Source organism: Monopterus albus, unplaced genomic scaffold (genome assembly GCF_001952655.1).
Source record: "Monopterus albus unplaced genomic scaffold, M_albus_1.0 scaffold41.1, whole genome shotgun sequence".
Taxonomy (NCBI): Eukaryota; Metazoa; Chordata; class Actinopteri; order Synbranchiformes; family Synbranchidae; genus Monopterus; species Monopterus albus.
In genome coordinates, this window is record NW_018127921.1 from 4,421,074 (window position 1) to 4,427,048 (window position 5,975).

Consider the following 5,975-nt stretch of genomic DNA (forward strand, 5'->3'; position numbering starts at 1 on the left):
CCACCGTGGTAGATTTCCTGCTTTGTATGCTAATGATCTTATACAAGTTTAATAATGCAACTGTGGTGCAATGAGGATGGGGAGGTGGAGGTGCAAGAGGAGGAGGTAGTGTTGGGGGCTGACATACCAGGGAAGACATACCAAATCCTCAAGAGATGAGGCGTGAGTAGTGAGGTAACAGATTACATTTAATCCTACTGATTAGACTGCAGAAAGGCTAGATTTCTATGCACTCAGTTTTACAAGTGGAAAAAGTGCAGTTCCTCCTAATAAAACAGGCCATTATGTTCTGTATTCAACTAGAGATAAACACTGGCAAAACATAATTTGAATAGTCATTATCGTGTTATTGAAATATTAACCTTCAACGAAGGATTAAAATGTAGAAATTGAGGGCTTTTTAGTCTACATATATTTGATAGATTTTAGTAGAAAAGGATCTCGAGGGACTTTGCTTTGCCATTTCCATTTTATATTACTTTGTTTTTTGACTGCACTAGGGAAATAACATTGTAATTTCAGCCCTTACTGCATTTATCTGGCAGCTGTAAATAGTATTTGATCTGCAAATTAAGATTTTACATAACAAAAATAAATACTTGTATAAAATTGGAAGTTATATTATGGATTAAACCACCTGAAACTACCTAATATGTGAATTAAATGCTGCTTGCTAGTTATAATTTAATAATTTGATATATAAATATCATAAAATTCAACAAAACCATATTCTGCTGTGAGTACTTTTACTTGTCATACTTTAAGTACATTTTGCAATTAATGTACTTTTACTTAAGTATTTGTATATTTTAATATAACTGCTTTAACTTGAGCATAGGGTCTGAATACCATGTTAATAACTGCAGTGCATTACTACTATACAATTAACTAGTACTGTAATACTGCATTTATTTAAATTACTGCAGCTGCAGATGACAGCATTCTGTTGTCTACCAAATACTATGACTGGCAGTGAGGAAAAGAACTGACCTAAATACAAGGAGCAGGAATAGCAATGATTCAAGTGTACACATGTGTTCATGTCTTCCCTGTATCCTTTGTCTGCTCTGTGTTATGTAGTACACATCTTTTTATCAGATAAAAGCTGACATCAGCATTCAGGCTCCTGGTGTCGCAGGTCTCCGCATCAGCTCCTGAAGGATCCTGCATCGAACACAGAAGAGAGGAGAGAGAAGTCGTGAGATGTGGGAGTAAAACATTTAAACTGCAGAGCAGATCCTTATTAGCCCACAGCGACTCTTTGCTGCATTTAACGAGTCAATCCTATGGCTTCATTATTGAATTAAGGGTCATTATATTTAGTTTGCTGACTACCTCTAATAATAAACACACCCTGGAAGACATTTCTGGCTTGTGGCTCATCAGCTGTCAATCTTAAAAAAGCTTCTTCCTGAGAAGTATGAAGTCTCAGAGTTCACGCCCACAACTTACAGCTTGAAACATCCATTAATGACAAACCAATTATGTCCCTTGTTGAGCAGCAACTACTTCTTTAAACTTAATGAAAAGTTAATAGACATTCCTGCGCTTGCTAATATCTCTATCAAGGCATCAGTGGCAGCAGGTGAGTTCAGCACTGAAACCATGGAAATACTCCACATGCCACAGTAAGAATGTTGTACCTAGACATTTTGGAGAGAGAAGATTGCCCTTATAAACAACAAGAAAAAAGTTTAGCTTTTAATTTATCATCTAAAAGGCTGTGGAAAGTGTTTTGGGATAACACTCCACACAATGAGCTGTGACATCTTCATTGAAAAATGATTGATTGGACTGCCAGAGAGAGAAGCTGTTTGAGAGACAGATCTCTCAAACAGTCAAGCTGTAAAAGCCCCATAATATGATGAATGGTCTATTTACCCAAAAACATGAGGAGAGACTTGCATAAAGATTAAATGTGTGATTTTGGACATGTCATGGTCACAGAAGAGAAAGAAATTTGAATAATATGTCTGTGTTCTCTGTCAGGGAGCAAGCTGGAAATGAATTAAAGTTACGAGTGATTTTCGGCTATGAATAATGCAACTTGGCTCATTTATCACCTTGGATTGTGTTGCAGTAGGATAAAAATGGGTGTATCGATTATGAGGAATGCGCTTTACAAGTCTGTGAATTTCCACCTGCACAAATCCCACAAGCGCAGACCACCAAGGCTCTGATATATCATGAAAAAGTTTAGATATCTGTGATTAATTCTCTTTTCTTTTAAGGAGTTACCCTGTGCAAAAAGTCACATTATCATTATGGCAAAACCACTCATAGTTAGACTTTATTCTCCTTCGCTGGAGTCCCTTGTGTTTATGTACTCATGTATCATAACTGGTCCATTTAACACTTATAATGTGCACAAACTGAATCTAAAGTAAAGCCACTAATCACTTGACCAAACAATGTCTCAGAGGATCAAGAGTGAGCGTTGATTTTACACATAGCATCTATAATTGATGTTCAATAAATGTAGCAGTCTCAGATCTGATAAGGGCTTGGCTCTGATGGATTTCCAGATAGGCTTTCATGGGGGAACAGATGTAGAGTCGTGCATCAAAGAGGGATAGGGTTGCCTGTGATCGTTTCCACCCTGCAGCGAACAAAATAGCCCTCATATATCCCTGTAATCTGCATTAGCGCCGGAGCACAAGCCAGGAGACAGCACAGAGGGGGATGAGTAATGGGGCTACCACTGATTTGGCAGGTCTATATTACACCTCAAAACTGAGGCATGCCCAACTGGCGAGGATATGAAATGAGGATGTCACAAATGAATATCATCACCCTGTAAGCAACATTTACTGACCCCCAAAACATGTTTTTTTGCAAGTTACAGATCATTTCAACTTTAAATCCTTTAAATAAAATGGAAGCGCTTCTCTCAGTGGTGGGAAGAAACCAAGTACAGTACATTTACGCAAGAACAAGTACATTACGTTAAATTGTTGAGTACAATTTTGAAGTAACTGTACTTTACTTCTTCATTTAAAACATTAATATTTTATGTTAAGACATATGATAAGTGCAATGTATTGCTAAGATTTCTAACAATTTTAGCTTGTGGTTGGGATTTGGGTTAAAAGAAGTACTTCATTACGGTTAAGGGAGCGTTGTCATGATTACAATAACCATGTGGTTAAGGATAGGGAACGATTGTGGTCATGCTTCAGACAAAAACATTGCTAAGTGTTGCATTGAAAGTGGAAATGCTTCCTGTGTTACAGTCCAACATTTTATTCACCCTGACCTCTCCTCTGCCTGGACTTTGTCACTTTATAACAGCGTCACCCGACTGCCTTTACTCCTGTCATAATTACCATGGGTGCCAGGGGGCTTTGTCACTTGAAGGTCAGTTATATTATATGTAATTCGGGCGGCTTGCTGAATCAACTGATGGGAGGAGAGTCTTGGGTTAGACATCTTAGATGATTTCATTTGCTGTTCTCATGGTGATAAAAACTCCAAAATTTCACAAAAAACAAAGATTTGATAAGAAGGTGCCATAATGGCTCATGTTTTGCTTGCACTATATTTTTACATTTCTACATTTTACAGGTGTAATGTGACTGTGTAAATGGCTCTGAGTGCTTTCAAAACACAAGTGGCTTAAACTCTGTACTGTGTCTGAACACCTCCTGTATAGATGTGGATGAAGCGGTGGCGGAGGAAGAATTATCCTGGTCTAGTGGCGTAACAACAGTCTGGCTTTTATTGACTGGCACATTTCTGTGTGCTGTCTTTTTCTGCCCAGAGCTCAGTAGGGTGTGATGAGTAATGACCCAACATTGTTTCTGGCATCTTATATGTTTGTATTACAACCAAAAAAAACCAGAGCTGCACCAACTCTCTGACTGGCAAGAGTATGAACAAGAGCCCAGAATCTGTGCAAGAAACTAATGCTTCTGTCCAGCACCCACAGTGGTGAGTACATCCAAAGGAATCACATCCAAAATAAAGTGTATTACACCAGGCACAGTGAGGAAAAGCAGTTAGTTGCATCTACTTCATTTCTCTCTAACATTTACTCCAACTTCTGAATCAGCCTTTACAAAAGAGAAATAAGATGTTATTTTTAATTTAGGACTTCTCATTATGTGAGTAAATTTTGCCAGACAAGAAACCAAAATAGTACAAATCTTTTCATCCCATCTCAAACAGTTAAATCCTAAGAAGATATAAAATGCAAGCATAACAAACACCATCCCCCAACACAGCACCTAGCATTAAACCCTTGTAATGGCTTGTAACAGGATATGCTTACTTGCTATCTGAAATTAAAGCATAAAATATTACACCCCTTGAGGGCAATCAAGTAGTTATGTGTGTATTCTGCTGGGACATTAATGTTTTCCTACAAACCCTGTGTTTGTGCACTCAGTGTTTGTTGTTTCTCCCCATCTGTGTGGGTGAGAGTGAAAGTAGTTTAATTTCATTTCATAATTCATAATTTCCTGCCTTAATAGATTGATTCTGGTACACTCATGTTTCTATTTACAATTAAAACATCTCATAAACAACACACAGCACAGGGGCAGAGAATAGTCGCTGCACTGTATTAATGTGGCTTATTTTATCAGGAAGAGATAGATAGCATGCTGCAAAATAACAAATGGTGCAAAACCTTCGGTTCTTCATCAGATAAAAGCAAATCATTTAATCAGCACTGCTGCTTGCAAACATCAGCATATGGTGGCATTAAATTTACATCATGGAGTGTTGTGCAGCAGGAGCGCCCATACTTTAATCCATTAGTTTGCTGTTCAGCCCTTACTGGATTTGTATGCATGCTACTGGTACATGATTTTTCATTATCTATGGGACAAATCAGCAGACTGGAATTTGTAAAAACCTGACAATAAGACTGGAATTGAGCCCAAACTATTAGAGCTAAAGTGCTACCTAAAAAAATGAGTCCATGAGGATGAATATGTAGATTTTGTTCATTCAAATTGAATCCATGGCTGTGCTTTTGATGATCCAAGGACATTAATAAGACATCCTGCTTCTACAACAGGAGATTCGGTCCTTCAAGTTTTTATTGAGCTTTATGTGTAAAACATATACATCATTAAAAACCTACAAGATTTATACTAGTTTAATGTTAAAGTATTCATGTGTAAATTTCCCTCTTCGGTAACCACTACACTCCAGCTGATAGCCTGTATGTTTCTGCTGCTGCTGTTCTTCCACTGCAGCAGTATTAGTGTAATATGTATAGATAGCACTATGTACCTCCATAAGATAATTTCATAAAGTGGGGCATTTAAAACCTAAAACAAGGTAAAAGGTTAAAACCAGTTAAAAGTTTAAGGTGTTTGTTTCATGTTATCATATTGTGTACTAATTGGTTTGAGGTAACGGTAATCGAATACATTGGGAATCAGCTAATAAGCCTTACTCTGTAATCGATTGATATTGGTTTCACCCACCACTAAGGGGGGGATCGCGCTGTTTCTCCTCATTGCAATAAAAGACTGCAATGGCGAAACACCGTGAATCACACTCGTGATTCTTTCTCCCCTATTTCAGGTAGTGATGGCCAATGAGGCTTTGTTGAAGCTTCGACACAGTGTTCACACAAATGGTTCATTACTCGAGGCCTCAATGACACAGTGCTCGAGTAGGACATCTAGTGGTCAAGAAAATGAAGTGCAGTCAAGACGTGTCACTTATTGATTGGTTCATGGATTGTTTGGGATTTGATTCGCCATGCACATTCCTGTTCGACTATACTACATGGCTGTATGGTTTCGAGCTGACACAATAAAATATAAAATAAACATGGACACATATAGAAGACCATGTTTCTTATGTGGCACGTCTGACTGTAACCCTATATGCTCCTCACTTATATTTTGTGTTATGAAAACATTTAAATGGTGCTGCTACATTCATGAAATGTGGTCTACAGATTCAGACAGATGTCATTTTCACATGGGACTGGTGCAAATACAGATTATAGTATG

The 5,975-nt window shown here is 37.8% G+C and overlaps 1 long non-coding RNA gene across 1 annotated transcript in view; it reads right to left on the reverse strand.

Moving 5' to 3' along the window:
- Positions 1-845: 845 nt before the first annotated feature.
- The window catches only part of LOC109959902 (uncharacterized), a 64,058-nt gene continuing 58,928 nt past the window's right edge, over positions 846-5,975 (reverse strand). The window contains exon 3 of the long non-coding RNA XR_002274892.1: positions 846-1,164. This is a non-coding gene — a long non-coding RNA (uncharacterized LOC109959902). The remainder of the gene's footprint in view (positions 1,165-5,975) is intronic.